Here is a 16,303-nt window from a genome sequence, read left to right on the forward strand (position 1 = left end):
TTTTCACTGAAAAGAGAAAAACTTTTTTTTTTTCTGATGAAAACTTACAAATCTTGCAGCCCTTGAGACTGCCCACTGATTTCTGAAACCAGTTGAAGTCTTAAGATTTTGAAGCACATTTCTTTCATCCAAAATTTTATGGACACTTAGAAAGTGGGGAATGGCTGTCCAGGCATAAGTAGAACGCAAATATGGGGCTCATAATGAGTTGCAAACTAAATGTAAATTGATCAAATAATTTTCATATCCAAAATATTCTCATTTTGTGGGGAATTTGCAGGGTGACACACAGAAGATACGGAACACAATTCTGTCCAGCCCGCCCTGGTGAGACTGGAGTTCTGTGAATGCTTTTGAATATCACACTTTAAGAAAAATAAATGGGAGAAGCCCAGAGAACACGTGAAAAATGAGACAAGGTTTAGAAGACATGACCTGTGAGTAAAGGCTGAGAGAATTTAGCCTAGAAAAAAAATGAAGGAGTCTGAGATGGAACATGACAGCAGTCCTCTACTGTGTAAAAGATGGCTATAAAGATGATACTAATTTCTTCCTCATTGCCAGGAGTGAAAAGAGTGAAGAAGAAAAAAAAAAAAAGAAAAAGTTTTTTTATAAAAAAAAAACAACTGTCTAGATATAAGGAATAAGCCTATTGCTGTGACAAATCCCAGAAAATGCTGTGCCTGAAGTTTCAGTAATCCTTCCCTTTAGAGATTTTAAATACAAGATAGACAAATTATCAGTCAGGAGTGTCCAACAAAAACTTGATCCTACTTTAAGGTGATCCGGATAACCTCTTGAACTTCTATCCATCTCTAAACTTCAGTGATTAAACATCTTCTTTAGTTTTACCTAAACAAACACAAAATGGAAGGATTGTGCTAGCTGTAGGCAAAGCTGCCTCCTACTAGTCACCTCCAAGGTCCTTGTGTGTAATGTACAGGCTGGTTTACAATACTGTCAAATCTGTTGTCATTTCAAAAGAAGCATCACATTTTGAAGACTGAAAAGGGATTCAAAGAAATAATCCTTTATTGAATCAAATGTCATTGGTGCAGTGTTGTCTTCCTGGCCTAGACAAGACTGAATCAATTGTTCTGAAGGATGTGAATTTCCCTATCTTTAATGCATCTGCCTGAACTCCATTGCTGCTGGTGGTGGAGTAGAGCGTGATTTATCTTATCTTGCTGAAATCACCTAAAGTCAAAAGTGGGATTCTATTAAATGTAATGCTGGACAAGTCCTCTGTATTGCAGATGCCTAAATATAGCTGTCTGCAGTCAGATTATAGCTGGCTGAAGTCTAGTTAATTCTTTCAGAAATGTTTCTGGAATGAATTGGCTGACCTACCATACATGCCTACTTCAAAATGAGCTGACTAGCTCCCCACATTGTAATGAATTGATTGACTTAAATTTCAGTGGACTATAAGCATCTTAGATAGCTAGCTCACGTGTAGACATCTTCTGTAGGATACCTTGGACTCAGTGTACCTGCCTTACTTTGGATGTTTACTGTAGGATGGATTGAATTGGGCTAATTCAGCTGCCTAAGTATTGTCTGCCATGCTCTAATGTTATACTCCATATGAGTACAGGTCTCAGCATTTCTACCAGTCTGGCACCAGACATCTATGTTCAGGCAACTGAACTGGTCCTGTCATTTCCTAATAGTGCCTGATTCTGACCATTGACAATAATGGAAGTCTGCAGAGTGGAATGAAAAATCTTGCTCTTACGGACTTATTTACACCAGGTTGCATGAAGTTAGATGAGACGAACCCTACCTACCGTGTTGTCATTGATAATGTAAGTAAGGCTTTCACAATGAGATGAAATGATTAGGATCTAGGCAAAATGAAATATGTTCAGGAAATGCCAAAGGAATGAGAGTGAGACTCAGAAGGTTAAAGAAGAGGAGGAGCATGAAAAAGAAAAATGAAGGAAGAAAAAGACCAGAAATATGGTTGTCCTAAGGAGGATTTTTTTCCTCATTGCCTTTTACTAAGATTAGCAACCATGTACTAAGCAAATACATACCAACAATAACTTAAATATAGCAAAGAATAAAATATTTTATCCTAACTTTTAGCATCAGTAGAAATCTCCCACTCATATTGCAGGCCACCTAGCTTATAAAGCAAGATGTTTGTAACTGCATTTGTCTCAAAGCTCATGTGGCTGATACAAAAGTGGAATTAATCTCTCTCTGTCAAATGAGTTTGATGGTCAAAGATTAAGGGCAATAGTGTGGGCTTTAAGGTATAGCTCTGAATAAGGATGGTACAGAACATGAGTCAATAGGCAAACACATTTTTCTTAGTACTACTCTTAGGTGCATCCAATCTGCTCGAGCATCATGAGGTACTGTGTGCTATGTTTTCCGATTTGCTTTAAAGTGGAAAAGTTTGGGATTTTCTTTCTTTGCTTCATCTATTTACCTTTTGCCCTCATCAACCTCTTTCTTATCAGAAGGAGGCTCTAATTGAATCCCATATATATAATAAAGGTCCCATTTTAAAGCTTAAAAATTTGATACTTTTTGAAGCAATGAAAACACATTATTTGTATAAGAAGCTGTAGGACTAAATGTTTGCATTTATATGGTGTATTAGCTAATAATTATGTTCAGCAGAAACTTGTCAGTCTTTCACAATAATAGGACAAATAATACAAGAGCTATGAAGGAATAGCAAGCAAAGCAATGATTTTGAAATCACAGCATAAAGTTATGAGTTAAAATACATATCATTACAATCTTTGCATACTGAGGTATCACTGAAAACTAATCATTTTACATTTTAACAAGAAAAGGTTGCAGCAGCAATTAGATAGGAATAAAAACAAGAATAGTCATTAATTTGGCAGGTATGTAATATATATCAAGAATGGTTATAAGGACAGTATGAAAACTGCAGTCAACGGTCAGATCAGAGGTGAGCTCATGAATGATGTTAGGTCATCAAATTTCCCAGATGCCCATTTCAGCTTTCCACAGCATTGACCAGAAGGATAAAGTGCCTTTTGATTAAAAAAAATCAATAAATGAAAATAAATTAAACATATTGAATTCACCTTCCCTTTTCCATATTTCACCTCTGAAGTGACTGCCAACACGTAGCATGGTGTCAACAGAGCAACTTTACTAATAGTTCCTGATATAACATTTTCCATTAGGAACTAACCTGGAGCTGCCAAAATTGTTTTATGTATCATAACAGCTGTATTATGGCCAAGTAATAATAATGGATTTCAGCCAACCAACTCACCTGTGTTGGGTTTGAGCTGTTTGTGTGCAGACTAAATCCAGTCACCTTCTAAAATGCTCTGTCAGTTAGGTTGTACTCATCTGCTTGACAGCTGTTTTGTCATCTAGGAAACTATTCCCATTCACCATGGGCTCCTAACATGCACACATCTCCTGTTCGATTTGGAGTAGATAGCATTTAGAGATCATACCTCAGTTTTTACAGTGAGCTGTGCTTTTCAGTTCTAGAAGATCTTAATAAAATCCTGGTGGAAGAGATTTGCTTCCACCAAAGAGATTTTCTATGAAAGCAGCAAAAAAACAAGCTCAGCCTATTGGTAAATCTATTCAGTATCGTTTAGATTGTGGCTGGGTGAGCATCTGGCTTTGAATAAAGAGCTGTATGGAATCTTTTTGTAGCAAGGGTTGGAAAAAAGTTCAAAAAAACTTGCCAGTAACTTTCCAGTCCTCTTTCTAAACAAAATAACTCAGAAAAATCTAATATCTAATATTTTTTTTTTGTAATTGCTTTTATTATTTGGAGAGAGATTCATAATCATATATTACTGCAGCTGATGTCAGAATACCCTTCCTGTTTAATCCAGCACTGCTAAAGTTAGTTGGTGTTCAATGTATCTTGCAATGATTTGAAAATGAAAAATACATTGAAATCTAGTAACTTCATTAATTCCTCTGTAGAGAAATTTACTCTGTAAAATTTAATTAAATTAACTTTAATCTGTAAGTGCTTTACTTATTTACACCTTCAATTATAGAATAGAGATTCAAAGACCAAGATGTGTACCTGTAGCTACATTTTAGATATGCAAATTGCTAAATAATAAGATCTGACAGGGTCATAGAAAAGGTGGCCCGGCTGCATGCATGTTTAGGCTGCAGATTTACCAAGTGACTTAAAACCTGTGACTGGAAGTTCTGGCTTGGGCAGCAATATTTTCCACATCTGATAAATCTTTACTCCTTCATTTAAAGGGTTTATCACTTGCTTAAACACCTTAAGTGCATAATTCATGTATATTATTTTGTATCTAAAAGTGTAGAAGGAAGATTACTGGCAACACAGGATTCATAGGGAACCTTAGAACCATGATGCTTTTCAAGCCTTCAAGCCAGTAAACTGAATAGAAACTGTTGGGTTTTTTTCTATTTCTTCTTTCCAACTACACAGCAGCCAAAATTATAAAAATATCATGTCCAAATAAACCCTTCTCTACATTGGTGACAGCCTTAGGAAGAGTCTGTGACTGAAATAGCATGAAAGTACAATTATAACTGCTGTTGCAGAGGGTGGTCTTTGCAGGTCAGGGCTGAGGCTCTCAGCTGCATGGGGGAAGTTCTTCACACTTAGGTAGTTATATTATCTTGACTTAGGAGCATTAGAAAGCTGAGTTATCTGGGACAAAAATATTTTATTTTATTTTATTTTTTACTTGGTTTTCATCATTCAAGAGAACAAAGGAACATGGGTAGAAAAGAGATCTAGAGGTGCATGTCTGTTTGTCTTTATCCCATCTATATGTGTACATCCCCACACAGAAATGTCAGATTACACCGTGGAAACACCCAGACACAGGGGATTGTATTCAAGCACTGATCATGGTTGTGGCTAACTGTCAAACTAAACAATCCTATTTCAGAAATATAACACACAGGACCCTGAGCAGGAGAGCTTCCCAGAGTGTTTTCCCTTTGCCCACCCAGCTGTCTGCTGAATACCTTTAGTTCATCTGCATCATTCTGGGGCTCGTGTACCAGGAAGCATCAGCAAAATGCTATGTACATTGTAGAGGGAAAGGATCATTGCTGTGGGCCGGCTAACCCTGTGGGAGGCTGGGGGGTTTTGCGTCTAATCCCTGCCCTGTGCTGGGTCATCTACAAATACTCTGGCAAGTGACACCTGCGCTATGTAACGGAGGAAGGAGAGACTTGCCAGCCACAAATGTTTCACAGATCTGTATGGCTGAGTCAAAATAGTACTGGCAGAAAAGGTTCATTACCTTGGAAGATGCAAGCACAGCCTTACTGCAATCAGACCTTGTAAGACTGTACCCTACCCACAGAGCTGTGCTGAGTGGGTGCATTACACTGGGTGTACAGCACTGTGTCTACAGCATTGACAAGGTACCCTATTGAGCTCCTCTCCTTGTTTATTTCATGATAAATAGTACCTATTGCCGTGTTTTACAGAGTTGCTGCTGAGGCTTCTAGTAGTATTGATAAAAGGTGATAACACATGGCTAAAGAGGTGGTTTGGGGGCAGAGTGAAATTGCCTCTACCATGAGAAGGAGCAAGGGAGAGGGAAAAGAGTGAGGTGCAGAGAAGGGGGAAGGGAAGGACTGTTCAGCTGCGGAAATTTGGGTCTGCTTTGCTCAGACTTAGGCTTCCCTCCATAGCAACAGCAGCCTGATTCTCCAACTATCTGGCAATAGCCATGAGACCATCACCATAATAATATTCAGTACCTGAGTCTTCCATTATAGCGACTGAAATCAAATATATCCAGATCCAGGATTCAGAAAACAGAAAGTACAAAATATTTTCCACTGTTCCTGAAATGAGGTGGAATATAAAAAGCAGAATATGTGGATTCCAGTTTGGTTTTACATAATCTGCATTAATAAGTAAGAACACATCCCAGGACCAGGAGATGTTGATTGACAAGAAGCTCAGCATGAGCTGGCAGTGTGTACTCGCAGCCCGGAAAACCAAACGTACCCTGGGCTGCATCAAAAGGAGCGCGGCCAGCAGGTCAAAGGAGGTCCCTCTCCTTCTCTCATGACCCCACCTGCAGTACTGCATCCAACTCTGGGGTCCCCAACATAAGAAGGGCATGGACCTGCTTGAGCTAGTCCAGAGGAGGCCACAAAGATGAACAGAGGGGTAGAGCATCTCTCCTATGAAGACAGGCTGAGAGAGTTGGGATTGTTCAGCCTGGAAGAGAGAAGGCTCTGGGGAGACCTTAGGGCAGTTTTCCAGTACCTAAAGGGGACCTACAAGAAATCTGGAGAGGGACGTTTTACAAGGACATGTATAAGCAGGACAAAGGTAAATGGCTTTAAACTGAAAGAGGGTAGATTTAGATTAGATACTTGGAAGAAATTCTTCACTATGAGGATGGTGAGGCACTGAACAGGTTGCCCAGAAAAGTTGTGGCTTGAGCACCTGGCAGTGCTCAAGGCCAGGTTGGACAGGAATTTGAGCAAACTGATCTAGTGGAAGGTGTCCCTGCCTGCGGCAAGGGATTTGGAACTAGATGATCTTTGAAGTCTCTTCCTATCCAAATCATTCTATGATACTATGATTCTAACCTTTAACTGAGTATAAGTTCACAACAAATCTATTACGTACAGATAAGCCTGCCACAGACATTTTGTGAGCTGCAGGAGAAAATAAACAAAATGTGAGATGATTAGGCTTTCTTATTGATAAATATACACCTATCAATACACTATTAATTTCCAGTACACCAGTGAATAGTGTTTGTGGTTCTGAAGACAATCATATAACTCAGGAGAGAAAACAATGATGAGGCAAAAAAAAAGGGATAAAGCACAAACTGATACAAAAGCCATTCTACACTGTTTTAAAAGTATAAAGCAATTTATTGAACTTATTAAAGTAAGAGTTTATAAAATACTCTTGAACTCTGTTTTGTGCATTTATTGAGCTCAAAACTTCGCCTGTAAAAATGACTAGAACTTGATTTCTGGTCTGATATAAAAAAGAGGTGATTTATATTTGAGGAGACAATAAATCTCAAGACCCACAACTATCTCTTACTAAGGTATTTTTTTGTCCCTGGGGGAAAAGAAAAGCTATTGGAGCACACATAAAATTTAGGTGCTTTAAAAATTTCTCCAGGACTTCTGTTAGATTTGCTATCAGAAGAGGCAATAAAATGGGAATTTATGTTTTTTCCTTAACAAATCTTGTGCTTTCTGATCTGGTGTTTTGTCATTGCAATTAGGGTTGCTCCTTCAAGTAGCAAGCTGAAAAGTGGTGCCACGGTGTTTATTTTAGGTATGAACTTTTAAAGAATATGAGGAATGTTGGTAAAATAAAGTTCATATGTATTATTCACGTTTTACTTTTTTTTTTCCTTTCTGACTGAATGTCTCTTCACAGAGTAAGGGTATGGGTTAATCATGACTTAAAAGAAAAGATACTGATTTAAGCTACTTTCCTCAGTAAAGATTGCAATCACGTAAGAAATTAATTTATGGTTGCAATAAGGTTTCAGGCTGTACTGATTCTAGGAGAGAACATCTTCCTAGTATGTGCCCAAAAGAATTAGCAACAACGGAGTGGAACTATTAGGACATGTAATAATTGCTACTGTCAGTGGTGGATCACTTCTACAGTATGATAATGTTCCATACAGCATCCTTAGTTTAAGTAGGGTTTATCTCATCCTCTACCTGCAGTGATATTACAGATTTTTATAGGACTTAGCTGGATTCACTCTATTACTGAGCTTACATTTATGACAATCTGCAAATCAGAGCTAGATACAGGAAAAATATTGGGATACCCAGGGGAAATATGTGGGGTCCTCCACAGGCTGTGGGATATCTGCTCCATGGGCTGCAGGGTAATCTCTGTTCCAGTTCATGGAGGACTCCTCTGCAACCGTCTTCACTGACCTTGGTGTCTCCATAGTTGTTTCATATTTCCATGTTCCTCTTTTCTGGCTACTGTTGCACAGCATTTTTTACTCTTTCTTAAATATGCTATCACAGAGAGGCTACCAATGTAACTGATGGGCTCAGCTCTGGCTAGCTGCAGGTCCATCTTGGAGCCAGTTGGAACTGACTTGCACTGTCACCAGACAATGCGGTGAGGTTTTTAGGATCTTTTTTAGAAAACACTGAGAATGGGTGAGCACTTCTGTGATAGCTCTGTCACTTTAAAAATCAATCTTTTCAACACTGGTGCCTCAGCTTTTGTTTTTGGAAAATGGGAAGTGAAATGCAGTAGTCTTACAAGGTGGTAAGGAAACCAATTTATTCTTTATTGTTTCTACAGTGCTTTAGAAAGAAACTAGAGGTTTCCTTAATAATGGGCAATCTCATGAACTTAGAGAAATATCTTACATGACATCATTTGAAAACATTGCTTGACTCCATAGAGCTGATTACAAAAAAGCCCCCAAAACTGCAGAGTTTTTTAGGATATCAGTCAACAACTCTTCATTTCTTACGAACAAGTCAAATTCTTCAGATTTCTTTGATTTCTTCCAGTCAATTCAGTATGAAACATGTGCAGTAAGGCTGTAAGAAACTATTTCTTAAAGGAAAACAATCACAAATCTGGTTTATGTGCCCTAATGGTTCAAATGTAAATAAGTACTCGGGGAAATTAGCATAATAGGAATGAATTAACTGACTGATATAAGCTACAAAGTATTTCTGCTTCAAATGAATCAGAATAATTCTTCATAAATAGAAAAATAAATTTGTGTATGTCTTTTTAACTTCTTAACTGAAAATGCCACAATACTGCATGAAAGGCTGTTCTTCTCATATATAGCCCTTTGGCTGTAATCTGAGAAAACCAATAAGCTAATATAAAGAGTCTGGTCTAAAAGCAATAGCGTACAGTAACTAACACATGTCAGTACAGGAAAGCTATAGGAATTCTTTCTCTTTAGAGGTGATCAGGAAAGTGGTGATCATTAGGAAGTAGGGATATGCTCCCTACAATACAATAGGCAAAAGGCACGGTGTTTTTTTTCCCCACACACATTTGACAAGTTTTGTCTGGGCTTGTTTGCTATTTTTTTGTTTGCCTCTCCAAACATTTCTGAACAGAATTAGCATTCAGAATTTTACATAACCCTTGAAAACATTCAGAGGAGATTCTAAACAATACCAATCTGTTGAGTATTTCCAGAGTTTCTAAGACTGTGGAACAGTAGGCCTTCAAAACTGAGCACTTTTATTCTTTCATGAAAATCATGTATACAGGTTGAAGTTTTGCAGGATCATATGCATCAAAGATGTTTGTATGCTTTCGACAGACCACTGCAAAATGCCAGTTCTCTTTTTTGGCTTCAGAAACAGAAGTATACCTAACCAATTTTCTTTTTTTTTTTTTTTTTGAGTTTGCTAGAAGTATATAAATAATAATGCCAAGCATTACAAGTATTACAGTTTCAAATAAATGGTATATCAGCACAACTTTGCATCTTTACCCTACTAAGAGTATGTCTGGAATTTTATAAATTACAACACACCAGTTTTGATCTTTGCATCTATCTCAATAGGCTTATATATAGCCTAACTGAATGTGTTTTCAGTAATGATTTGTCATTTTTTTCTAAATGAATCTGAAATTTTATGTAAATTAATGACACAGTGATTCTTTGAAAATTTTTTGTTCATAAGTCTTTTTTTTTTTTTTATCTTTTATTCCATTTTCAGCTGATCAAAGTGATTTCCTTAGACAGGAAAAATTTATAAATAAAGCAAGCAAACATACTGTAAATTTCAACCAGTTTGGTAGATATGCAGGTAGAATGTAAATTAGAACATTGTCTAGGGTAGTCTACATTGACCTATTTAGCTTTAAAGAAGAGCTGTAAGAGAGTAATAATAAACTATAACTGCTTTCTCTACATCACAGTTCACACATATCATTTACAATGTATTTGCTTAGTATTGGCAGAGGACATCATGCAAAGTATTTGGCTTGTAAAATCTAAGTATAAGGTTGGAAATAACAATACCATAAAGTGTGAGGTCCCAAAGAAGCTAGCATTTCAAAATTTCAAGCTAGGTATTTTGAGTGTCAGGCAATCAAGAAGTGGTTGCCTTTGGAGCAGGCTTTAGCAATTGAAAATTTTTGCATGTACCTCATGGGCTTTACAGTTCCTGAGGCATTTTCTTTCAGAAGGAGGGCTCAGCTAATAATTTTGAAACCGAGTCTTACAATTCTCCCTTTGCTAACCTGAATACCCAGATTGTCTTCTGTGGCATACGTATTTAGTTAGAGCATGTGACCATCTGCCTAGCTGATAAATATTACTCATGTGCCAAAGAGGGCTTATTAATGTTTTTACCAAACTTGTGTCAGAAAACATGGAAGGTACTATTAGAATTGAATGAATATTTTTTTTCTAGACAAAAGACTAACAGACTTGGATAAAACACACAGTTTCTCATCTGAAAATCTTCTAGGATAATCAAAACTGATATAGGTAGAAACATCAGTGAGATTTACAAAGAAGTAGGACTTCTGAATGACTTTGATGGAAAAAAGAGGGAAAAAAACAACCAACCAAAAACTGAAACGGAAATATTTTATCCATGCCAGACTGTGCAGGAGAAACACAGTTTAGGAAGAGATTAAAGTGGAAAAAAGGGAAGAACCTGCAAGTACAGAAAGAGGGTATCTCTTTCTTGTATCAAGTGCTAGCATCAGAAAATTATAGTAACTAAATCCTTATTGAAATTATCTTTCTTTAGTTTATAGATCAAGAAAGAGCAAACAGAGAGAAAGATGTTTATTTTTTCCATTGTAACTTTTACAAGCTTGAAAGCATTTATGTTTTTGCATGTTGCATTCACTCTTTCCTGAATTAGGACAAGGGAAATCATCTATCAAAATATATCTTCACATTCTTCTACTACTGACAGCTACCATTCAAAGTCCAGGCAGTTTGTTGTCTCCATTTCTTTGTTTCTTTAATAATTCCATTATTTGTGATGAGGAATATACAGGAAATGGTAAGAAAACTCCTCAATAGGTTAATGTTTTTAACATCAACATGTTGATGTTAGCTAAAAATGAGTTAAAATTAAGAGTTCAGGCACACAGTGTACATGTATTTTAATGAGGTGATTTGTGTAGACCTGTCATTGAGTGTTAACATTTACAAATGTAATTAATTCAGTCATATAGAACAAATATTAGATAGTTGTATTTTAATGAATTTAAACCTATGTATAAATGCCAGCAGAAAGTTCCAATCATACTCAGTCAGGAATGAGCATTAATCTTGCTTAGTTTTGCTCTATATTGTGCACTAGACAAGATCTTCTGGCAAAATTAAAAATAAATGCCTACGCTTGACCTCTGACTCATGCAGTGTGGAAACATACAATATTTAGGTTTTAATTGTGCTATTTTTCAGCTGCACCAAATCAGACCATCTGTCCAAACTCTAAACTAGGTTTGTTTTTCTACATATATTGAAACGCATTTTTTAAAATTATGTTTTCTTATTATTTCTAAGTAAAAAGTTCAGAAATATTTGCATATATCCAAACAGGAATAACCCAACATCCAATTAACAATAAAATATGCATCAAATAGGAAATATCAATATTGATCTGCAAAATACCATGCCAGTTTGTTCTCACAGTAAGTGTCCTTGTCCTCCAATCAACTGTTTTTCTTTGACAAAGAGTATGGGAAAAGTGATCAAATGAAATATAAATGAATGTTGTTTGTAAAGAAGAAATACATATACTGGTGGCAAATACTTCAGGACAGATTTCCCTACAACTTTCCAGTTTTTGTTCTTCACTGAAAACAAAAAATAAAACAGATCCTAAAAATCTCGTTTGAAAAAACTACCACAGATGGCAATGCTTATTTGTATACTCACTAGGTAATGCTCACAATATCATATATTTTCATTTTATTTTCACTCAGAAATTGCCTCGTGGTCATTTTCATTCCAATAGGAAGGCCTCTTCTGCAGCAAAGAGGGAGATGGTGGCAAGAGGACTTAAACAGTGTAAAGATGTTATCGACAGCACAGAATGATACCATTCCAGCAGATCTTCTGCAAAGACACATTTGCAGAGCAGACAGGTTTGCAAGAAGACCCTGAAGAAGAATGTCCTATGATGTAAGGCAGTTCAGGAGATGAAAGAGGTCAAAGAATGGACTTCGTCATTCTTTGGGCCTCTGAGCCTGTGTTCAGAAAAGTGGCCTTTTACTTCGAGGAGCATGACCTTTTCAGGAAGAGCTAAGTTCCTGTAGCTCTGCCTGCTTACTCCTCTCTTGCACTCAAAATGGCATATCCCAATCAAGTAGCAGTGCATTTGCACTGCCACATGCAAATGTGATAGACAGTCTTCACATCCAATGTCAGCTCTTCAGAAAATGCTTGAAATTACTTTTGGCCAAATATGTGTCCCCAAAAATTTGAGTAGTTCCACTGCTCAGATTGTTCTGCTCTTTTTCTTCCTTATGTCAGCATCACTTCATACTCCAGACACATTAATCCCAAAATATCTACACAGGGGTTTAAGAATTTCTTATATCTCCACTAGACACAGAGATGAAATGTAGATGTTTTCAAATCCGACATCCGTATCTGAGTTAATCACCTTAGCGTTTATAATCAGTGAGTGGGTAGGATAGGAATTTTTTGGGCATGGTTCATCTCCTCCCAAAGTAGAATTTTGTCAAATGATTGATGCCCTAAATGTGCCTATCAGTCTCCTGAAGACCATGGCATGACTAGATGAGATTATTGATGCCTGAAGTTAGGTGAGATGAATCCCACCCACAGTGATGCATTAGATAAACAAATGCTATTGAAATATCCCAAAACATATTAAGTTGATGGCTGCTATAGTTTTATATCAAACATCCCCCTGAAGTGCCCTTTACTTTATGTGTTGTTGTCAAAATGAAGTCATGAAGACCAGTAATGAACAGCTGGGAAAATGTGCATTACATAAAGGTGAAGAACATCTGGAGTGTTCTACAGAGGATTCAGTAGAGGTTTGATAGAGTTGAATGTAATTCAACCAGCTAGAACTGCTAATAGCAAAATAAAAGAGAGAGGGGGAAAAAAGGAAAAGAAAGCTATCAGATTCCAGACTCTTCATTTATTCTGTGGTTGATAAACCCTGCTAACTTAGCTATCTTTTGTTTAAGTTGCAAGTTTTAAGTTTTGTGACAATAGGCTTAGTTATTAGAACTATTGAAAACCCAATGGCTGAAATATTGATAACATTTTTTATTACTCAAATATAGGCTTAAAATAAGTAACTGAAAAGAATGCATAACATGTATGCTATGCATAACAAAACCTTCTTTTTTTTTTTTTTTTTTTTCCTTCAGATCCACGTTTTGAAACATCCATGCATGTTTTGGAATAACCATTTGCAAAGACAACACCAAAGGCTTATGGATTTTCTGTTTTGCTGAAGGATGTGTTCCTGGGGAAAACTGGTAGAAATATTCAGTCGTCTGAGGGCACACTGATATATAACGTAAGCATTATCTATTTGCTTTATTTTCATTTATGACTTGGGAACGAATATTGAACAATAGCTAAAAATTCTTCATGACAAGTACAATACCCAGTGTTTAAAGTCACACTTTTCCAGAAAATACATACTGTATGATATATATTTATTAATAGTTTTCCTATCACATTAATACTTTAAGGTGAGCCAGTAGGGGCATTATGATATTGTAAAATTTTAATCCTAATAAATGTGCCTATGGTAATAAAATACATGTAAGTTATTGCTTTTATGAGTTTGATTTATGTTATGTTGTAACCCCTTACTGAGGAGCATGTCTCGCTGTACCTCAGAAATGTGTACATTGCAGACTGCTATATTTCTTTTCACCATTCTAAACATAACAAACAGCTGAATTCTCATGTAACATTGTTAGAAAAACTAAGGTTGAAATAGAACGGCATACCAAGTGTTAGATGGATTTACCTTTTCATTGGAACAGTTGCTCGCTTTTAATTTCTTAACCACTATATATTTCAAAAGTTTTCAGATCCTCAACAGGCTATCAGAATGTTGCATAATACAAAGACACCTTCTTTCTAAGATAATTTCCTCTCAGCTTCTGCTTACTATAGCGCATGCTAATTATTTGTGACCAATGTGTACACAGCATGACACCTCAGAGACTATGGATTGCAAAACAAGAAATACTATTTTATTACTTCAAGAAGCCTCAGTTAGAAGGAAATGGAGGTAGGAGTCTGACAAGCTATGTCTGCTGTGAGCTAGCATTCATTCCCCACTTGCCTTCAAAATACAGCTTAACTAATACAGAAAAGAAATGGAAGGATTCATCTCACTGATACTTCACATCTAGTACTTAGGCACATAATCTTAACTAGGTGTCAAGATTACTGCAGGAAGGAGACACAGGATCCCAGGGGAATTTATCCCCTCCCAAGATAACCTGAGATAGGCAGGATAAATTGCACTTGGAGGACACCTGTCTCCCTTTTTCTGTATTCATGTCAGACAGGACCCAGGTGATTAACTCTGAGGAGGCAGCTAACTTTCAGAAAGCTGAAGGCAGAGATCAGGAACCTTAAATGTTCCTAATTTCCATGTACTTACCCATGGAGGGAAACTGTCTTCTCCAGCAGAAGATTCAGATCAGGATTCTTACTATGTTCTCTGAAAGGCCTCTCAGAGCAGCCTAGGTCTCTTCACTGAGAGTATTCTGAGAGGTTACATACTTTAATGCTGTTTGACAAATTGTACTGTCTTTTAAGATAACAAAGATTGCCACATTCTTGGGACATCCACAAGCCAGCAGCAACTCATTTCAGGGAAGAAAAACACTGTTCTGGAGATGGCAGAATAGTAAAATTTCAGTGTTGGTTTTCAGCATTGTTGAAGGCTCCTTAGCAGTACTAAAAATACACTCAGCTGGGTACAAACTGCGTTTTTTTCCTCTTCAATCTTTTGAATACCACATGCAAACAGTACCCGTAAGACTGGAAAATCAAATCATGAAGTTTATATGGTTTTTTTCAGAGCAGATTTTTCCCAGCTAAGAGAACTACACATACCTACGACCTGAGTGTTTGATGTGTGATGCTGCTTTGCTATCTTCACTGGTCTAAACCAAGTAAATTTACTCTATCACTGTATCACTGAACTCATAAAGATTCTCCAGATTAGAGCAGGCTAGAATTAAACAGCTATGTAGGCAATCTGTTTTTCTAAAGTGAACTCTTAATACTGTACATGTTTAAACAGTTGCTGTTGAATTAAACGTCACAGACCTTCTCACCAACTTCTCCCACATTCCTTATGCTCCTTAATGGAGTTCGGTAGATAAGTGGGATCATCACATCTACTCAGGTTATTGCCTTGTTTCAGGCCAGGGGGATGAGTAAAGCCAAGACATTCAAGAGAAAGATCCAGCACTACAGTCTTTGGCTGACACTTTACCTTACAGCTAGACTAAATCCTAGCAGCAAATCCTAGGAATATATAGGCCCAGGGAATAAAACAAAACACATCACAACAAAAATTTTGTAATGTAATCTTTAATCTTTGGATCAGAGCTTTTTTTTTTTTTCCTATTTCAAAGGTTTTTTTTTTTAATTTCCTCCTTTGATTTATTCATTACCCTTCTATTATTTGGTCAATAAATGTGCTCTTATAAACATAGAGCATTTCTACTCTCTGCAGCCTTAGCCATCAGCAGCTGTTGCCTACACTAGGTACAATAAAATATTTTTGCTCTAGGGAACCTCAAAGTTGTCTGGGTTTCAGTACACTTTTCTCTATGGCTTGGTAAATAATTGCAACCCAGGTATCTCTCTCCTCCCGTTTATCTTTTTTTCCTAGAATACCAGTATTTATAGTCCAGACCTGTGAAGAATCCCCCCAGATATCAGGTGTAAGTGTTGTTTCAGACATAAGTCATGAACTTCCCTTTTTTAAGATCAGTTAGTTATATTATCTAACAAGTACTACAGCTCTAAACCTACAGGCACAGTACAAATATCTCTAGAGGGATATACTGACTATAACTTGAGAGAAAGCCACTAGTACCTTCGCACATTTTCTTCTTTATCATGTTCAACATCTATTCATGTGCTGTTATAATTCTTTAAATGAGATATACAAACTATTAGAATAATAATAAAGACACAAATACCATTGCATGCTGTTAAACAAAGTGTTAAATCTTGCTACATGAGTAAACAAAAGCAGAGTTTGCACCTCTGTTTGTGCAGTATACTTCATTGTATAACAGTAACCTAGATCCCTCCATCATCATGAAAAATGAGAA

The sequence above is a fragment of the Pezoporus wallicus genome, unplaced genomic scaffold (genome assembly GCF_028554395.1).
Source record: "Pezoporus wallicus isolate ANWC-B61680 ecotype Strahan unplaced genomic scaffold, APGP_CSIRO_Pwel_v1 contig_5785, whole genome shotgun sequence".
Lineage (NCBI taxonomy): Eukaryota > Metazoa > Chordata > Aves > Psittaciformes > Psittacidae > Pezoporus > Pezoporus wallicus.